We start from the raw sequence: 22,089 nt of genomic DNA, 5'->3' as shown, positions 1-22,089 counted from the left end.
CAATGATGAATTTTGTGCAAAAAGCGATATCTTTAAAAGACTTAGCAATGCTAATTTGGTTCCTTATTCAATTTCGCTAAATTTCACCTTTAAATGACTACTTTAGCAAAAAAAAAGAAACATAATTTTCAATATTTTTCTTGAAACTAGGTCATATTCTAGAGTAAAAATGAGCTAGAATGGTTGAAAAAAACTTAGTAATTAACTTACTAGCCCAAAAATTAAGCATAAGGGTTCTATAGTTAATTTTCTGCATGAATTCTTGATTCCTTATTTTTTCCTAATTTTTTAATACTGGAATCTATTTTTTTAATCTAAAAACTAGCTATATTATCCTAATAAATTTAAAAAAAATAATGGAAGATTTATTAACTATTAAGTTTCTAAAATTTATTCAAAGATGTGATTAATCTTAATTTACCAAGTAAATTTATATAATTCATGCCAAAAATGCATGATTAAGAGTGCAATAAAATAAAATAGAGTGGGATTAAATAAAATTCTATGATTTCATGCATAATTTAGCTTAACTTGATTTATTCACAATTTTCTAAGCATTTTACTAATTATAGAGTAATTATGGAGTGAAATTTACACAATTTCATGCATAAAAGAGTGGGAAATTAAAAAGAAATATCAATTTCAGAAAGCAAGATTATTCAATCTCTAATTCGCATAAGGAAGTTAATATGAGAGTATTTACTTAATAAGAGAATAGTTTTAATGCAAAGTCGACAAAACAGTGCGTAAATGGGATTAAGCAGTAAATTTTTACCTTAATTCTGCGTAATTACAACAACTCTTTGTTGAAAGGACTCCACCAGCATCTAAGAATATGCACAAGTGAGAGTGAAGATATATATATATATATACATATCAAGGTCTAGAATCACCTTGAGGTTACTTGCTGCCTTCTTATAGTTTCCATGTGTTGTAGAGACCTTGACACAACCAAAAAATTGTTTTGGCCATAACTCTTTGATTGAAACCCAAAATATGGCCATGAAGCCAGTCAAAAGAACCGAAAGGCATCTGGCCTACAACTAGCTAGCATGGGTATAATAAGCAAAAACATCTGAACATAGCCGCAAACATGCCATCTTTAGATACGCGTTGCTTTTCCATATTTTTAGTATGCATGGACTCTAAATATGTAAAAGTACTCTAAAAATGACCTCCTATCACCTAAATTCAAAATTTTATTTTTGGCGTATTTATCTCTTAATAGATCTATTCTTATCTTCTTATTTATTTTTAGATTTTTGAAACTAATATTTTTACTCTTTCACTTTCCTAACGTTTCTAGCCATATAGTCTCTCTCGAAGTCTTCTTTAAACCTATATTAAAAGAGAATCGGTACATGACTTGGGAGGAATCTTACATTATCCCCCACTTAAAAGATTCGTGATGTCCTCATCTTGCTAGTTAGGGTCAAATATATTTGGAAAGGAACTTCATCTCCATGAGATGATTCCCTGAGTCATTGTCAGAGGTAAGCTCTTCCTTCCTTTCTCAAGAACTGGTTCAAGACCATTTAGTCCCCTTCACATTTCCACAATGGGTTTAAAACATTAGTATACCACCGTAGCTTTTTGCATAATGTAGAAGTCAAGTTGTACGATAGCCTATGGCTTGTCATAACTTTGAGTTACAAGAAATCTTAATAAAAACTTGATCGATCAATGTTAGCTCAGATGAAGGTGGTAGGACTCGTGACAATACTTATAGGTGCATCAAGTAATGTGTACATGCCCCTTGAATAGTTTTCCATATTTTCCTATACATGGCTAATAGCTACATTCAAATGAATTGGCAGGGCTAGTAAGGCTACAGGTAGTATCATGATTCTCTAAACACGAGCAATGAGCATAATAGAGCATTTATCTGATTTGTATTCATTGCTCCTGAGATTTTTTCTATATACTAAACACTGTATTAGCTCTCTTCGTAGTAGGTAGAGTGGGAAAGTCTCTTACCTCTTTTAGCCTTAAGTTTCTAATATGGCCGTAGCTTCGCTTGCCAATGGCCATGTTGTTTACTTGATTTTCTTAAACTCAAGAGTTAGGAAAGACAATGAGGGTGACTTAGGGTAATTCCAATACGTTGCCTTTGAATTCTACTGCCATTTATCTAGTGAAACTCGTTTGGATAATGCATATTTGAATCTCATACTCCCTTACAAAAGCATGATAATAATTGGTCATTGATCAACTTTTCCCAAAGTTTACACCAAGAATCCTAATATTTAAGTCATGAGATATAATATCTCATTAATATTAACTAGTGCCACTAGGCTCCATTCACCACTTCTCGTGAAAAACTTGAACCTAACACATTTTTTAAGCCAAGTGAAATTGATTTTCTCCTTATGCTCTAATGATCTACTATACCATTGTTGATAATTCCAACTAACTCTAGAGAAAAAATAATAATTTTTTGTTGAGTAATCTATTGGCCCACACGTTTCACATATTGCATCAAAGATGTCTCTAGATTGGATCAGGTCTCCATCACCCATAAATCTTTTTGTAAACTAAGCAATGTGATGTGGTTTCATTTGTGATCATCTTGGTGCATTTGGGATGTTTCCAATTCCCTAGCCACTACCCTTCTATTTCTCAAACATCATTCTCATTATATCAATTGGGTTAACTAACAAGTTGTGGGGTTAGTACTGGAAGACCACTTGTATTTATTCTTTGACCAAGTCTTACCAAGGTTAATACTCCCCTTCTCATACTCTATGCCTTCTTGGGTCATGCATGTATTGAGGTGTAGGCACCAATTTGGGATTCATAGGAGGAGAGTAACCTGTTGGTTCTTAAATGTCATTCTCCACTGTGACATCAAACTCATTTCTAAATAAATTATCAGTTGGATGTGTTTTCCATGTTTGAAGATCTACCTTTAGAATTGGATCTCTTTTTGCAAATAAATGTGATCATTATAATGCCTAGTCATTCACCAACTTTGGTATCCTTTTACAAATAAATGTGATCGAATGCCTCGTCATACACCAACTTGGGTTCCTTGTGAAGGGTATAGACCAAATGACATCATCATATGAGTCTAGTTATTGATGTAAGAAGTTCATCACCCCAAATGTTTGGTGTTTCATCCACAATTTTGATTGTTTGATTTGTTTGGTTTAATGCAAGGTTTTTTCCATTGTTCCCAGTATCATGTTAGGGATGATGTATCGCAGTTACATGATAGCCATTGTGGTGGTAGGAATTGTGGCATTAGTCTCGTCAGTTTTATAGCAAAATGACCAATTGATTCACAATAAACGACCATTCTTCCCTGTTTGGAGTGGATCTTTAGTAGAAAGCTAAGGTAAGTCCCTTTCTTGGTTAGCTCTTGGTTTTGAGCTACCATCTACCCACTCCTTAATATTTTTCCATTGTGTAGAGGAGCTTTGTTAGCAATTCCCGTATTGGTATTTTTATCCATAATGAAAGGAATGACATGAGACTAGCCAAATCTCATAATGTTTCAGTCATTTCTTGCTCTTTAATTCTTATTTCCTAGTAGGATTTGCTATGTAAGACCAGTGGTAGTATAGTTGCATCAAATAACACATACATACCCCTTGGAAAGGAACTTCATTTTCATCTCTAAACATTCATATGATGAGATCATCCCCTGAGTCATCATCAAAGCTAACCTCTTCATCCATTTCTTAAGGATTGAATCAAGACCATTCCAATCACTAGTATATCAAAGTAGTTATTTGTATAATACAGAAGTAGGGCTATACAATATCCTATGGCTCCTCCATAGTAGTCACTCTTCAGCTTTGACTTGAAACCTCAATAAATGAATGTGGTAAGACCAGTGGTAGTATAGGTGAAATCAATAATGTGTACATACCCCTTGAAAATTTTGCATATCTTATTATGCATAGCTAGTAGGCACATTGAAATGAATTGGTGGTGCTGGTACCACTTGTCTTAGTTGGTTCAGATTGAGGAGACTTACACATGGTAGTATCATGATTCGCAACAATGAGCACGATAAAGCATTTATCTAGTTGGTAGATGTAGGCATTCTTTTCTCATGTGATTTCTCTATATATTTATCACCATATTATCTCTCTTCATAGGTAGTAGAGTGGGGAGGTCTCTTACCTCATTAAGCTTTAAGTTTTCATATATATATATATATATATATATATATATATATATATATATATATATATATATATATATATATGGCCATTGCTTAGCTTATCAATTGACATGATGTTTACTTGATTTTCTTAAATTTGAGTGATGAAAGACAATGAGATGACTTGTATCCTATTATTTAGTTAAACAACGGTGTTGTTATCTTGATTAAATAAAAGTACAGGTACATCTTCTCCTTACCTTGATGATAACCCTGTTCCTACGCTTGTGTAGCCGTGTGGCGACGTTAGCGAGGTCCAAGGTATCCCTCCTACCATTGGGAAGTTGGAACTCACCGCCAGTTTGGGTGTGTTATGAATCCTGCCTAGTTGTGTGGGCCCAGGCTAGTGTGGTAAATAAGCCCACCCTATAGCATAGACATCCCTACGACGAGCAGGAGGATCAAGCGAAGAAAGCTGAGAGGGCGACAAGCCGGCTTGAGTCTTCGTCGGCTACCAATGACGAGGTGTATGGTCCTGTAGGGAACATTGCCTAGATTATGGAGACTTGAAGGCCGAATTCTAGATTATCGGGCGAAATAAAATAAGCCTTAATCTGGCTATGGATAGATTTGAATGTTGCATCTATTTTTAATTAAATCCCATTGTTTTCTAGTATTGTTGTATCATTGTTAAGTGGTTGTTTTAACGCACACTATGTAAGGTCTGTAATTAAGGAACTTGTTTATATATGTCACGTAGTGTGGTGGGAAAGACATATGAGTTGGGTGGAAAGTGGGAGGATGGAATTCTTTGATGGTACCATCCTATAGACAAGTGGACCCGATTAGTCGGGTAGCTTTCCAACAAAATTATTTTGTTGGAAGCTCTACGGTAGGTAAGTGGTGAATGGAAGCATAAGGACAAAATAATTTTGTTGGAAAACTTAAAGATTAATGAGGTAAGATACCTCCCCACTCTACTACGTATGAAGAGAGATAATATGGTGATAAATATATAGAGAAATCACATGAGAAAATAATGCCTGCATCTACCAACTAGATAAATGCTTTATCTTGCTCATTTTACGAATCATGATACTACCATGTGTAAGTTTCCTCGATCTGAACCAACTAAGACAAGCAGTACCAGCACCACCAATTCATTTCAATGTGCCCACTGGCTATGCATAATAAGATATGCAAAATTTTCAAGGGGTATGTATACAGTATTGATTTCACCTATACTACCCCACTGGTCTTACCACATTCATTTATTGAGGTTTCAAGTCAAAGCTAAAGAGTGACTACTATGGAGGAGCCATAGGATATTGTATAGCCCTACTTCTATACTATACAAATAACTGCTTTGATTAACTAGTGATTGGAATGGTCTTGATCCAATCCTTAAGAAATGGATGCAGAGCTTAGCTTTGATGATGACTCAGGGGATGATCTCATCATATGAATGTTTAGAGATGAAAATGAAGTTCCTTTCCAAGGGGTATGTATGTGTTATTTGATGCACCTATACTACCACTGGTCTAACATAGCAAATCCTACTAGGAAATATTTATTAAGAATTAAAGAGCAAGAAAATGAAACATTACGAGATTTGGCTAGTCTCATGTCATTCCTTTCACTATAGAAAAAAATGCCAATACGAAAATTGCTAACAAAGCTCCTCTACACAATGGAAAAATATTAAGGAGTGGGTAGATGGTAGCTCAAAACCAAGAGCTAACCAAGAAAGGGACTTAGCTTAGCTGTCTACTAAAGATCCACTCCAAACAGGGAAGAATGGTTGTTTATTGTGAATCAATTGGTCATTTTGCTATAAAAGTGACGAGACTAATGCCACAATTTCTACCACCACAATAGCTATCATGTAACTGCGATACATCATCCCCAAAATGATACTAGGAACAATGGAAAAAAACTTGCATTAAACCAAACAGATCAAACAATCAAAATTGTGGATGAAACACCAAACATTTGGGGTGATGAACTTCTTACATCAAATAACTAGACTCATATAATGATGTCATTTGGTCTACACCCTTCACAAGGAACCCAAGTTGGTGTATGACGAGGCATTCGATCACATTTATTTGTAAAAGGATACCAAAGTTGCTGAATGACTAGGCATAATAATGATCACATTTATTTGCAAAAAGAGACCCAAGTTCTAAAAGTAGATCTTCAAACATGGAAAACACATCCAACCGATAGTTTATTTAGAAATGAGTTTGATGCGGTAGATTGAACCACTTCAATGGAAGTTGTGAAGCAAAGTTTACACCATAATTGGATGGCAAAGACGATCCGGTGGGAGTGAACATCATCGCCAAAATGATATTGGGAACAATGGAAAAAAACTTGCATTGGAACAAACAGATCAAACAATCAAAATCATAGATGAAACACCAATCATTTGGGGTGATGAACTTCTGACATCAATAACTGCTTAGTTGACACAAAGATGAGTGATGGGTAGAACATGTGGGCCAATAGATTACTCAACATAAATTTATGCTTTTTCACTAGTGTTAGTGGGAAGGCTCAACAATGGTATAGAGCATTGAAGCATAAGGACAAAATCAATTTCACTTGGTCTAGAAAATGTGTTAGGTTCAAGTTTTGCACGAGAAGTGGTGACAAATGGAGCGTATAAGTATCCAGTGAAGCTCGTTTGGATTAGAGTAAATAATCGTGCATATTTGTGTCTTATACTCCCTTACAAAACCATGATAATAATTGGTCCACTGATGTTGCCTCTCCCAAAGTTTACACCAAGAGTCCCAATATTTCAATCCTGGAATGAGAGATTATATCTCATCATTAAAATATTAGGACTCTTGGTGTAAACTTTGAGATGTTTTGATCAATGACCAATTATTATCATGCTTTTGTAAAGAGTATGAGACGCAAATATGCATGATTATTTACTCTTATCCAAAGGACCTTCATTGGATACTTCTTATAAATGGCCATTGAACTCAAAGATAACATATTGGAATTACTTAAGTCACCCTCATTGTCTTTCATGACTCTCAAGTTTAAGAAAATCAAGTAAACAACATGACTTGATGAGCTAAGCAACGGCCATGTTAAAAAACTTAAAGCCAAAAGAGGTAAGAGACCTGCCCACTTTTCCTATGAAGAGGTAACAGTAGGCATAATAGAAAGCTAAAAGAAGTAAGAGACCTGCCCACCCTAAGAGGTAAAAAAAAATCAAGCAAACAACATGACTGTTGACAAGCTAAGCAACGGCCGTATTAGAATACTTAAAGCTAAAAGAGGTATGAGGCCTAACCACTCTACCCATGAAGAGAGCTAATATGGTTATCAATATATGGAAAAAATCTTAGGAGCAATGAATACCTACATCTACAAATCAGATAAATTCTTTATCATGCTCATTGCTCGTGTTTAGAGAATTACGATACTACCATGTGTAAGCTCCCTCAATCTCACCCGACTAAGGCAAGCTGTAGCTTTACTATTAGCACTACCAATTCATTTTAATGTAGCTTCTGGCCATGTAGAATCGAATATGCAAAATTTTTCAAGGGTATGTACGCGTTACCTATACTGATGCATCTATATCATCACCGGTCTTACCACCTTCATCTAAGCTAACATTGATCAATTAAGTTTTGATTTAGGTTTCTCGTAGCTCAAAGTTGAAGAATGACTACTATGACAAGCCGTAGAATATTGTTTAATCAAAAGATAACATAGAAAATCATACTAGGGAATAAGAAATAAAGAGCAAGAAGTGATTGAGAGACCAAGAGATTTGACTAATCTTATGTCATTCCTTTCATCACAAATAAATATGCAAACAAGAAACTGCTAGCAAAGCTCCATACCCTATAGCTTTGATGTTAAGAACTGGGTGGATGGTAGCTTAGAACCAAGAGCTAAACAAGAAAGGACCTACCTAAACATCCCAACAAACAAGGAAAAAAAGTGGGGTTCTTTTAATTAATTCATAATTTGGTAAATCAACTGGTGATTGCTATAAAAGTGATGAGAATAATGCCACAAATCCCATCCACTACTACAATGGTTATCATTGTAAGATTTCTCCCCCAATCCCCCTTTTTGATGTCTAGTATCTTCCCCTGTAATCAATCCCTCTTCAGAAATATAAAGACCTTGTTTCTAACTGTTTTAACCTAGAGAGAGAGAATATTCTAGAGAGAGAATATTCAGATTTTTAATATTTTTAGATAGAAAATTATCTCATCTTATTAAAATAAGTTTCCTTGAAACAGAAATTCAAAAAGAACTTTCCAATGTGCAATTAGAATTTATTGGAAATGGGTATAAAGGACCTTAGTCTAAGGGTCTAGATTTTCAAAAAAATTTGGATTATGGTCCAATTAAGGTTCCTATGGGCCAATAGCATCAATCCATGTGTAGGGAGGAGATAAATCCAATTTGTAAAAGAAGATACCCAAAAATGAGTAAATGCTCACATAAGATGAAGAGTTGAAAAATGTACAAGGTTTATTAGTAAAAAACTATGAGCAATATTAAAAATATGAGATATTTTGGGTATCCAAAAATGAGTAAATGCTCACATAAGATGAAGAGTTGAAAATGTACAAGGTTTATTAGTAAAAAACTATGAGCAATATTAAAATGATTCCATTATGACACATATGTAAGGAAGGGGAGTTCTTTAAAGGAGGTGCATATTTCACATAAGATGAAGAGTTGAAAATGTACAAGGTTTATTAGTAAAAAACTATGAGCAATATTAAAATGATTCCATTATGACACATATGTAAGGAAGGGGAGTTCTTTAAAGGAGGTGCATATTTCACATAAGATGAAGAGTTGAAAATGTACAAGGTTTATTAGTAAAAAAACTATGAGCAATATTAAAATGATTCCATTATGACACAGATGTAAGGAAGGGGAGTTCTTTAAAAGAGGTGCATATTTCACATGCTTGAATGAGTTTTAAACTCATAAAAATTGAGATATTTCATCTCTCCTCTCTCCTCATTCAAGTCTAGTTCCAAAAAGTTAGCTTAACTGACCTAAAAATGGTCAAAAATTGACCAAACTGATTTGGAAAATTCTAGAATCAGTTTGTTTGGTTAGGAGCTCAATTTTTCCTATAAATAGAAGCCTCCCCCTTGTTGAAAAATAGATAGTGTTTATGCATCGTTACTCTACTCCACCTAAGCCAAGAACTGTGAATTCATTTAATAATTCACTAGTTTTTGGAGCTTCCCTCTTTCTTCAATCCCCATTAGCACTAATCTCATAGTGATTTGCTGAATCATTTTCATCATTTATCATTACAGGGACTCGTCCCAATCATCCACATTGTGGTTTCGCTCAGCTTATTACATTTGAACCCATTTTCAAGGATCATCATTTTTCAATCAGAATCCAAATCAATTCATCAGTTCCCAAACAGAATTAAAAATCATATCAACCACATTCAAAATCATCATTTGGATAGCATTAACGCTTATAATTTCAAGTCTTAGATTTACTCGTATATACTGTCGGTAAAGAGCTGCAGTTATACCCTCGGTATATACGGATAGTCATGATACTCACAACTATAAGGTAAATACCATCATGTCTAGGTCTCAAGCAAGTCAGGGTTCCATACAATTGCGGTACTTCCAATTGAAGACCCAATTACTAATTTACGAATTTCAATTTGAATTAACAATTTGTATGAATTATATCAAACAATTACAACCTTTTTGTGCGTCTTGATAAACTTTTGACATAATTTGCTCCTCAGTTGTCTTATTGGAGATCTATGACTTAAGTCTGATAAATAGATTTTTCTTTATCCGATCGTCCGTTTAAAAAAAAACATTTGTATATTTATATACAAGTTGCAATAATTACATAGAGTGGCTCGGCTCCAAAATTCAAAATCTCTTCGAAAGAATCATAAGACGACGGTACTGGGCCATAGTCATGCCCTGTTACATAAGTTCTCTAACTGCGAAGGGAGTTATTATTTTCTCCTTACGGATAAATTGACTAAGGAGTCTATAAATTCGACATGAAAGTCTGAAATTTCGAGGTGTCGAATGATATAGAATGACACCACGCACCATTTTCAGCTTTAACAAGATCATAGTCAATGAGAGATTCTGCCACAGCATTGTACGGCGGTTGCAATGGGCGTGGACATATTGCCCTGCAAACCACTTATGTTGTATTCTCTCCGCTGGGGTAGGAAAATATAAATCCGCGAAATGGCGTGCGAGTCTTGCTCGGCTTGTTTGAGTTGAAGCGGAAGAGATGAGATGCTCGAAGGCAAATGCAATCATATCTTGAGTCTGGGTGAGGTCGGGAATACCAGATAAATGTGGAACTTCCATCTATAAAAACAATTTCTTTGATTAAAATTTCTTCATTAAAGAAGCTTACGGGATGAAAATACATTATGAAAATGCTGTTTCTGAATTCTTATTACCAATTTCAGATAAGAATTTAATTATCTTTATTAGCTTTCAAAAGCTGCTCTGATACCAACTGTGAGATCCCAATCTCCACCACGCAACAGATTCGGGGTACTAGCAGCGGAAGTAGCACATCGTGCGCGGGTAGGGGTCTCACACTCGGGGCCTCGCCCACGGATATCCGGATAAGAGACTAATCCGTCGGTTTGTCCAAAATCGAAACCGGAAAAACTCCCTTTCCCCGGAAAGCACGGGCGATTCCACTAGATAACTTTGTACTCTAACGTAGTCAAGATCCTTACCGATCACGCTGATCCGACTGTACCTATAAAGATACTCGGTCGGATCAAGGAAGAAACTTGCACTTGGATCATTGTGATCAACGCTTTTTTCCCCATCAAGAGGCACAGCTGTTGATTCCTATCCATAGAACAATTACTATCCGGGATTTACTTTATCTATCGTAATAACAGAAATTAAAATCTCGATTTACGGATCCATCAGTCCAGCCTAACCCCATCCGATCCCATGGGTTAGCCAACCGCCCAACCACTGTAGTGATGGGATCCAATTTGAAATTTGGTTAGGTTTTGTCCCGGGTACTAAGGAAAAGAGTTCCAAGGCCCCCTAGCCGGAAGTTCATGCAAACATAAAACTAGTCATACCACTTACACACCCAATATGAAATTGCCTTTTTCTTAGCATCAACTAGCTTTAAAACAATCCTTTAATAAAACCATTATGTCACTGATGACAATCCTCAAAGTCTCTGGTTGAATCCTTATTTCCAGTCATTCTTTCATCGGTGTACTTATGGCATCATTGGCAACCAGAACGCTCACCACCTGTTCTCTCAGGGGCCTTTTCCATAGTTCCTAGCTCATAGTAACCGGCAATATATTCATATAATAGAATGGAATCTCCGTGGAAGATCAGCAAGATCAACCCACAGATCCATATAAAAGAGCCATGGACTCATCTGTTGAGGACCAGCAAGGTCAATCAACTAGATCCATGCCCGGTTTCAGAAAACAACTCTTACTCCTTGTTCCAATATCTTCCACGACGCACGTGTGGGTATCTTCGACGACCCAGAGCCCGAGCACCGTATGGTCAGCACCCTCTAGGATCCTTCGCAGGTGACCTAGCGCTTCACTCATAGGCCGCTTCCTTGGTCCCTCATCCACCGTACCGGAAGCTCACCATTTAAATCGAGCCGAGGCTGGTCAAGACCTCGATCGACCTTGCTACGCGAGACGTCCTCCATTGACTCTCCGTCAGCAGTTGCAACTTTATCAGTTCGGTCTTCATGACCTTAATCCTTAAGACGGTCAAAATGCTTCTCCAGCATTCTTGACATAAAACAGTCATTTACAAACAGTCACAAATACAGTTTCTATAACGAACTCTTGTCTTTCCACATTATCCACTCTCGGACCACATTACTTATTCCACATTCCATTCAGTGTGTACTCGTTCTCATCCATTCACTCATATAGACTACATTATCATCCATTCACTCGTTCTCATCCATTCACTCATATAGACTACATTATCTCACATACATCTTCATATTCATTATTCTACATACATATCCATGTTCGTACGTCCACATCATACATCCAATTTCACATTCATACATACGCATCTACATGCATACATCCACATCTACATTCATACATCCATACCTCCATTTCCACATCCACACATCCACATTCATATTCATACATCCACATTCACATGCATACATCCATTTTCACATCCTCATTCATACATCCACATTCACATACATACATCCACATCCGTATCTACATCCATACATTCACATCCACCTCTTCATTCACAATCACATCCATACATCCACATCTACATACATACATCCACATCTGTATCTACATCCATACATTCACATCCACCTCTTCATTCACAATCACATCCATACATCCACATCTACATACATACATCCATACATCCACATCTATATACATACGTCCATTTTTACATCCTCATTCATACATACACATCCACATACATACATACACATCCGTATCTACATCCATACATCCACATCCACATCAACATTCACATTCATACATATACATCTACATGTATACATCCACATCACATTCATACAACCATATTACATCCATTCTCGTCCTAACACATCCCATATACATCTTAACACATCCTAACTCATCTTAACACATTCTATCACATCTCATACACATCTTATCACATCTTTTTACATCTCATACACCTCTTATCACATCCTATCACTTTCCATACGCATCTTTTTACATCTCATACACCTCTTATCACATCCTATCACTTTTCATACGCATCTTTCTACATCTCATACACCTCTTATCACATCCTATCACTTTCCATACGCATCTTATCAAATCTTATCACATCTCATACACATCTTATCACATCTTTTTACATCTCATACACCTCTTATCACATCCTATCACTTTCCATATGCATCTTATCAATTCTTATCACATCTCATACACCTCTTATCACATCCTATCACTTTCCATACGCATCTTATCAATTCTTATCACATCTCATACACCTCTTATCACATCCTATCACTTTCCATACACATCTTATCAATTCTTATCACATCTCATACACCTCTTATCACATCTTATCACATTTCATATCTTTTTTTTTAAAAGAGAATTCTTATATTTGATATAAGATTTCTCTACACATTTATTTATACATAAATTCCATTTAAGGAGACTAACACTTTCGAAATTAAAATCAATCTTTTATGCATCTTCTTATGCATAATTTCAATTTGGTAGGGAATTACACTTTTAGAATAAAAGAATTTCTCTTCTGCATCTAAGTTAAACATAAAATCCATTTATGAGGAAAATCACACTTTTAGTATAAAAAGAATATCTTTTATGCATACCTATATGCATGAAATCCAATATGATAAAAGTAACACTTTTCATATAAAAATTTTTCCTTTATGCATACTTCTATGCATGAAAATTAAAAATGATAAAAGTAACACTTTTGATATAAAAAATTTTCCTTTATGCATACTTCTATGCATGAAAATTAAAAATGATAAGAGTAACACTTTTGATATAAATTTTTTTCCTTTATGCATACTTCTATGCATGAAAGTTAAAAATGATAAAAGTAACACTTTTGATATAAAAATTTTCTTTTATGCATACTTCTATGCATGAAAATTAAAAATGATAAAAGTAACACTTTTGATATAAAATTTTTTCCTTTATGCATACTTCTATGCATGAAAATTAAAAATGATAAAAGTAACACTTTTGATATAAAAAAATTTCCTTTATGCATACTTCTATGCATGAAAATTAAAAATGATAAAAGTAACACTTTTGATATAAAAAAATTTCCTTTATGCATACTTCTATGCATGAAAATTAAAAATGATAAAAGTAACACTTTTGATATAAAAATTTTCTTTTATGCATACTTTTATGCATGAAAATTAAAAATGATAAAAGTAACACTTTTGATATAATTTTTTTTTATGCATACTTCTATGCAAGAGAATTAAAAATGATAAAAGTAACACTTTTGATATAAAATTTTTCCTTTATGCATACTTCTATGCATGGAAATTAAAAATGATAAAAGTAACACTTTTGATATAAAAATTTTTCCTTTATGCATACTTCTATGCATGAAATTTAAAAATGATAAAAATAACACTTTTGATATAAAAATTTATCCACTATGCATACTTCTATGCATGAAATAAAAATGGTAAAAATAACACTTTTGATATAAAAACTTATCCTTTATGCATGATATTAAAATTCAATTTCTCCATGATTGTAATGAAATTCTTTCAATTAATCTAGGATGATAATTCCTAGAATATGGTAGGAAGTCCTCTTTTTATGCTTTGAATGAAATTATTTTATGCATAATTTTTATAAAAATTTTGCCATAGCTCCGCTGCTATGACTGATAAATCTCAATTTTTCTAAGGGATAATGCTTATCATTAAAGAAATAATTAAAATGATCTCTAATTGGATTATTAATCCATAATGGATTGAATCATCAATATACATAAACTAAAAGCATAGAAAAAAGTCATTAATTTGACCTCAAGCATAGCTTAATCTTGGGTTAAGGAAAAGCTTTATGAAAAGCTTGATTTGGATTGAGAACGGGTCATGAATATGACCATTTCTTGAGTGAGAGAGAGAATTTACATAAAAATCATTAGAATTTAAACATAAATGAAAATTAACTTCAATAGCATTTATTAAATTATGTAACTCTTCACTACTATTCAAACTTCAATAGCATTTAAAAAAAACCATACCAATTAAACTTCTCAAGCTTGAGAGGGGTTGAGAAGAGAGAAACATTGAGAAATTATAGAAAGATCAATATTCACTAATTACCTTACAACTTGCTTGATTCTTTGTTCACGGTAGAGGCCCCCAACCAATCAATTGGTTAAGTATGTTGATGAAGCCACTAATGGGGATTGAAGAAAGAGGGAAGCTCCAAAAACTAGTGAATTATTAAATGAATTCACAGTTCTTGGCTTAGGTGGAGTAGAGTAACGATGCATAAACACTATCTATTTTTCAACAAGGGGGAGGCTTCTATTTATAGGAAAAATTGAGCTCCTAACCAAACAAACTGATTCTAGAATTTTCTAAATCAGTTTGGTCAATATTTGACCATTTTTAGGTCAGTTAAGCTAACTTTTTGGAACTAGACTTGAATGAGGAGAGAGGAGAGATGAAATATCTCAATTTTTTATGAGTTTAAAACTCATTCAAGCATGTGAAATATGCACCTCCTTTAAAGAACTCCCCTTCCTTACATATGTGTCATAATGGAATCATTTTAATATTGCTCATATTTTTTTTTTTTACTAATAAACCTTGTACATTTTCAACTCTTCATCTTATGTGAAATATGCACCTCCTTTAAAGAATTCCCCTTCCTTACATATGTGTCATAATGGAATCATTTTAATATTGCTCATAGTTTTTTACTAATAAACCTTGTACATTTTCAACTCTTCATCTTATGTGAAATATGCACCTCCTTTAAAGAATTCCCCTTCCTTACATATGTGTCATAATGGCATCATTTTAATATTTCTCATAGTTTTTTACTAATAAACCTTGTACATTTTCAACTCTTCATCTTATGTGAAATATGCACCTCCTTTAAAGAATTCCCCTTCCTTACATATGTGTCATAATGGCATCATTTTAATATTGCTCATAGTTTTTTACTAATAAACCTTGTACATTTTCAACTCTTCATCTTATGTGAGCATTTACTCATTTTTGGATACCCAAAATATCTCATATTTTTAATATTGCTCATAGTTTTTTACTAATAAACCTTGTACATTTTCAACTCTTCACCTTATGTGAGCATTTACTCATTTTGGGTATCTTCTTTTTATAATTTGGATTTATCTTTTCCCTACACATGGATTGATGCTATTGGCCCATAGGAACCTTAATTGGACCATAGTCTAAAGATTTCTGAAAATCTAGACCCTTAGACTAAGGTTCTTTATACCTATTTCCAATTAATTCCAATTGCACATTGGAAAATTCTTTTTGAATTTCTGTTTCAGGGGAACTCATCTGAATTATAAGAGATATTTTTCTATCCAAAAATATTCAAAATCTGAATATTCTCTCTCTAGAATAATTTTTCTCTCTCTAGGCTAAAATAGTTAGCAACAGGGTCTTTATATTTCTGAAGAGGGTTGATTACAAGGGAAGATACTAGACATCAAAAAGGGGTTGGGGGAGGAATCTTACAAGTTTTCAAGTCGTGGCACCCAAACACGCGTGCAAGGATGTGAGTAACATTGCGAGACCAAGCAACATCTCCGCCGGAGCAAGTAACGCCGCCGTGTAGGCACACTGCCGCCGCCGTCAATATCGTCTAGGTGAGAAATGCTCTTTAAGTTTTGCATACACCATTACATTACACGACCTAGTAAGATTAAGAAGTCCTACACAAAAAGCTACCTAAAAATTGAAACTTCTCTCACCTTGACCAATATGGAATCATTTGGCATCGAAATTGCACTCAAGAAAGATTTACGGCTAAGTGCATTTGCTCTACCACTTTATCCTTCCCAAGGTGGAATTTGATGTCGAAGTGATATTCTTGTAGGATTTCAACCCATCTTCTCTGCCTCATATTGAGGTAAGGCTGGGTGAAGATCCACTTTAGACTCTTGTGGTCGGTTTACAAGCTGGAACTTGAGGTAATGCCTCCATAACTTGAGGCAATGAACAATTGCTAAGAGTTCCAATCATGGGTGGCATAGTTGGCCTCGTATTTCCTCATCTTGCAAGAAATATAAGCCACCAGTCTTCCTTCTTGGGCTAAGACACCACCAAGTGCTAGACTACTGGCATCAGTAAACCACCTCAAATTCCATGGTGAAATCAGGAAGTTTCAAGACTGGTAATGAGGTAATGATGGCTTTGAGTTGATCAAAGCTGACTCGATCGATTGGCAAACAACCATAATATTTTGCAATCCTTCTTACAAAGATCAGTAAAGGGTGCAGCTACCAGCAGGGAGTAATCTTTGCTGAAAATCTTGTACCGTCCTTTGATTCCCAAAAATCCACAAACTTTGTAGACTAAATTAGGGAGTGGCCATTCTAGTATATCCTTGACCTTGGTGGGGATCTATTAAGATACTATCTTGGGAGACAATGAATCCAAGATACTTAATCTAGTGAGTAAAGAAGGTACATTTACTTTTCTTAGCATAGAGTTTATGTCTATGCAATAATCGCAAAACTCTACGCACATGCTCCTCATACTCTTCCACCAACTTAGAGTAGACTAAAATGTCATCAAAAAAGACAAGCACAAATTCATCCAAGTAGGGACAAAATATATCTTGCATTAGACAGTCGAAAGTTATAGGAGCATTGGTTAACCCGAATGACATTATAGTAAACTCATAGTGGCCATAACAGATATTGAAAGCTGTCTTGGGTATATCTGCTTCCTTAACAGTAAACTCATAGTGGCCATAACAGGTATTGAAAGCTATTTTGGGTATATCTACTTCCTTGACTCTCATCTGTAGCTAGACCTCAAGTTTATTTTTAGAAAACTTTGGTCCTATGAAGCTCGTCGAGAAGCTTGTCGATGCGAGGCATAGGATACTTGTTTTTGATAGTGACTTGATTTAGCCCCCAATAATCAATGTAGAGATGAAGAGTGCCGTCCTTTTTCTTTTGGAAAAGAACAGGTGCTCCCTAAGGAGAGCTGTTGGGGCGTACAAATCCTTGCTCAATGAGTTAGGAAAGTTGCTCCTTAAGCTCAATTACTTCAGGGAGAGACATCTTATAGGGTGTTTTTGAGTCAGATTGAGCACCAGGAATTAGCTCAATTTCATGATCGACTTCTCAAGGAGGTGGTAAGCTCGTTAGGAAAGATGTCAGAGAATTCTTAGAGCCAAGAGGGTTCTGATTCCTTATTAGGTTTAGCAGCTTTGTTGAGCTTAACTAGGAAAACTTGTTTTCCCTTACGTGCTGCCTTGAGAAGATGTTTTTCTCTACCCTAGACTTGGGTTTACCTGTCTTCCCCCCCTGAACTAATACAAATAGACTCGTAGGCTTAACTAAGGCATAAGACTTGAGCATTCCATGTAGGTGAAATATGGGGTTTTGCTGTGGTTTCTAGGATACAAAAAGCTGATGGTAGGAGAGGTAGTCTCTAGATTGTATTGTGTTCCATAACAGCTACTCTGTCGGTAGTAGGTAAGACTTACATTACTTGGTCATATACCCCAGCAGTTCTGTGGTATACTATGTTCACATAGCCATCGAGTTTGGGAGTACCCACCATGAACCAGAATAAGCAAACCATCTTCAATATCTCGATCCAACAAACCCGCTTTAAATTGATGGTGGTGAGGTTCCCAATTCCGTCTACTCGGATGATGAAGTACCTCAGCCCATGATTCCAAAAGTGATCTCTACCCCACCCTCTTTGGATACGAGAGGGATTAGGGAGGGACAACTTCTCGAGTATCTGCATCATCATATCACAAAATTCAAAATTCGAAGAGCGACAAGTTGTTTGGAAGACGTACTTGAAGACGAGGAATCTAGAGTAGGTGTCTTCCTCTTCCTACAATCATTCAATCACCAATTCAAATTTTACTATAGTAAGGTATTTTATCAATCAACATTTATTTTAGGTAAAACATACATTCCAAAAGAACCTTAAATAACAAATCCTAGACACTAAGATCGGCTCTAATACGGTCCCCCAACCTGAAAAGCCGAAACCTTAAGATAATAGTCCACTAAGTCTAGCAAAAGAAAAATTTCATACGCTAACGTCACCACACGGCTACATAAGCATAGGAACAGGGTTAGCATCAAGGTAAGGAGAAGATGTACCTGTACTTTAACTTAATCAAGGTAAGGAGAAGATGTACCTGTACTTTAACTTAATCAAGATAACAACACCGTTGTTTAACTAAATAATAGGATGCAAGTCATCTTATTGTCTTTCATGACTCGAATTTAAGAAAATCAAGTAAACATCATGACAGTTGATAAGCTAAGCAATGGCCATATATATATATATGTATGTATGTATGTATGTATGTATATATATATATATATATGAAAACTTAAATCTTAATGAGGTAAGAGACTTCCCCACTGAGCTTGGGATATCAAGACTCTCAACACTCCCCCTCAAGCTCATCCCATGTACTCCCAACATAGTATAGAAGTACTCAAACTTCTCCCTGCTAAGTGGCTTTGTAAAGATGTCTGCCACCTGCTCATCAGTCTTCACATACTGTAGATCAAGTGTACCATCCAGCACTTTCTCTCTGACAAAGTGATAATGGACCTCTATGTGTTTGGTCCTCGCCATGAAACACTGGATTCTTGGCCAACTATATGATGCTCATGTTGTCACAATGAATGACAACTTTGCCGTCAATAGGCTCACCCAAATCTGCCAAGAGACTCTTAACCAAATTCCTTCACAAGTAGCAATGGCTGCACCTCTATATTCAGCCTCTGTACTAGATAAAGCAACAGAAGGTTGCTTTTTGCTACTCCAACTCACCACGGCACTTTCAAGTGTAAAGGCATAACCACTAGTAGACCTCTTGTCATATGAGCAACCTGCCCAATCAGCATCTCTGTAGCCATGTATATCCAAGCCTTTACCACTCTCATAAAGAAGACCATAATGTGTAGTGGTCTTTACATATCGCATGATGCGTCTCACTGCATCCAAATGAGGTTTTTTGGGGCTCTGCATAAACTGGCTTACTAGCCCCATAGCATAACTCAAATCCGGGCATGTGATAGTCATGTAAATGAGACTACCAAACCATCTTTCTATACATAGATGGATCATCCAACTCCTCACTCACCAAAATCAGCCCATAACTTCACATTTTGCTCCAAAGGTGTACTCATAGGCTTACACCCTATCATGCCATATTTTGCCAACATATCCCATGCATATTGGCATTGCACTAACCATGTACCTCAAAGTTGGTGAATGACTAGGCATTATAATGATCACATTTATTTACAAAAAGAGACCCAAGTTCTAAAGATAGATCTTCAAACATGGAAAACACATCCAACCGATAATTTATTTAGAAATGAGTTTGATGCGATAGGTTGAACCACTTCAATGGAAGTTGTGAAGAAAAGTTTACACCATAATTGGATGGTGGAAAAAAAGTTGCATTGGAGCAAACAGATCAAACAATCAAAATCGTAGCTGAAACACCAATCATTTGGGGTGATGAACTTCTCACATCAATAACTACTTAGTTGACACAAAGATTTATGGGTGATGGGTAGAACATGTGGGCCAATAGATTACTCAACATAAATTTATGATTTTTCACTAGTGTTAGTTGGGAAGGCTCAACAATGGTATAGAGCATTGAAGCATAAGGACAAAATCAATTTCACTTGGTCTAGAAAATGTGTTAGGTTCAAGTTTTGCACGAGAAGTGGTGACAAATGGAGCGTATAAGTATCCAGTGAAGCTCGTTTGGATTAGAGTAAATAATCATGCATATTTGTGTCTCATACTCCCTTACAAAAGCATGATAATAATTAATTGGTCATTGATATTGCCTCTCCCAAAGTTTACACCGAGTCCCAATATTTCAGTCCTGGAATGAGAGATTATATCTCATGACTAAAATATTAGGACTCTTGGTGTAAACTTTGGGATGTTTTGATCAATGACCAATTATTATCATGCTTTTTTAAAGAGTATGAGACACAAATATGCATGATTATTTACTCTTATCCAAAGGACCTTTATTGGATACTTCTTATAAATGGCCATTGAACTCAAAGTTAACATATTGGAATTACTTAAGTCACCCTTATTGTCTTTCATGACTCAAGTTTAAGAAAATCAAGTAAACAACATGACTTGATGAGCTAAGCAACGGCCATGTTAAAAAGAATCAAGTGAACAACATGACTCAAGTTTAAGAAAATCAAGTAAACAACATGACTTGATGAGCTAAGCAACGACCCTGCGCACCCTAAGAGGTTAGAAAAAATCTTTGAGGGATTTTTCTTTTATTTATTCATTTATCTCCTCCCTACATATGGATGAATCTTATTGGTCCATAGGAACCTTAATTTAAAATTTCGAAAAAATCTTCATCCCCAAAGTAATGCCTCTTGAACAGATTATACTTAATTTCTAATGCACCTTCTGAAAATCTTTTTGAACTTCTGTGTTGGGGAAACTTATTTTAATGAGAGATTTTTCCATCCAAAAATATTCAAAATCTGAATATTCTCTCTCTAGAATATTTTCCTTCTCTAGGCTAAAACAGGTAGAAACAAGATCTTTTATATTTTTGAAGAGGGAATTGATTACAGGGGAAGATGCTGGACATCTTGAGAGGCTGGGGAGGAATCTTACATACAACTTTCAAGTGTCTAATGCAAGATATATTTTGTCCCTACCTGGATGAATTTGTGCTTGTCTTTTTTGATGACATTTTAGTCTACTCTAAGTTGGTGGAAGAGTATGAGGAGCATGTGCGTAGAGTTTTGCGATTACTACATAGACATAAACTCTATGCTAAGAAAAGTAAATGTACCTTCTTTACTCACCAGATTAAGTATCTTGGATTCATTGTCTTCCAAGATAGTATCTTAATAGATCCCCACCAAGGTCAAGGATATACTAGAATGGCCACCTCCTAAAAGGAAGACATATTCGTCTTCTCAGAAATAGCGTCTTATAATTTTGTCTTTTCCTTGCATGTAGAGTTGGCTTGGATTTTTGGGAATGGTACAGGATTTTCAGCAAAGATTACTCCGTGCTGGTGTAAGATTCCTCCCCAGCCTCTCAAGATGTCCAGCATCTGCCCCTATAATCAAATCCCTCTTCAGAAATATAAAAGATCTTATTTCTACCAGTTTTGGCCTAGAGAGAGAAAATCTTCTAGAGAGTGATAATTCAATTTTTAA

Source organism: Cibotium barometz, chromosome 7, assembly GCF_041138505.1.
Source record: "Cibotium barometz isolate CiBa-2024 chromosome 7, ASM4113850v1, whole genome shotgun sequence".
Taxonomy (NCBI): domain Eukaryota; kingdom Viridiplantae; phylum Streptophyta; class Polypodiopsida; order Cyatheales; family Cibotiaceae; genus Cibotium; species Cibotium barometz.
Note: the sequence above shows the minus strand (reverse complement) of the source record.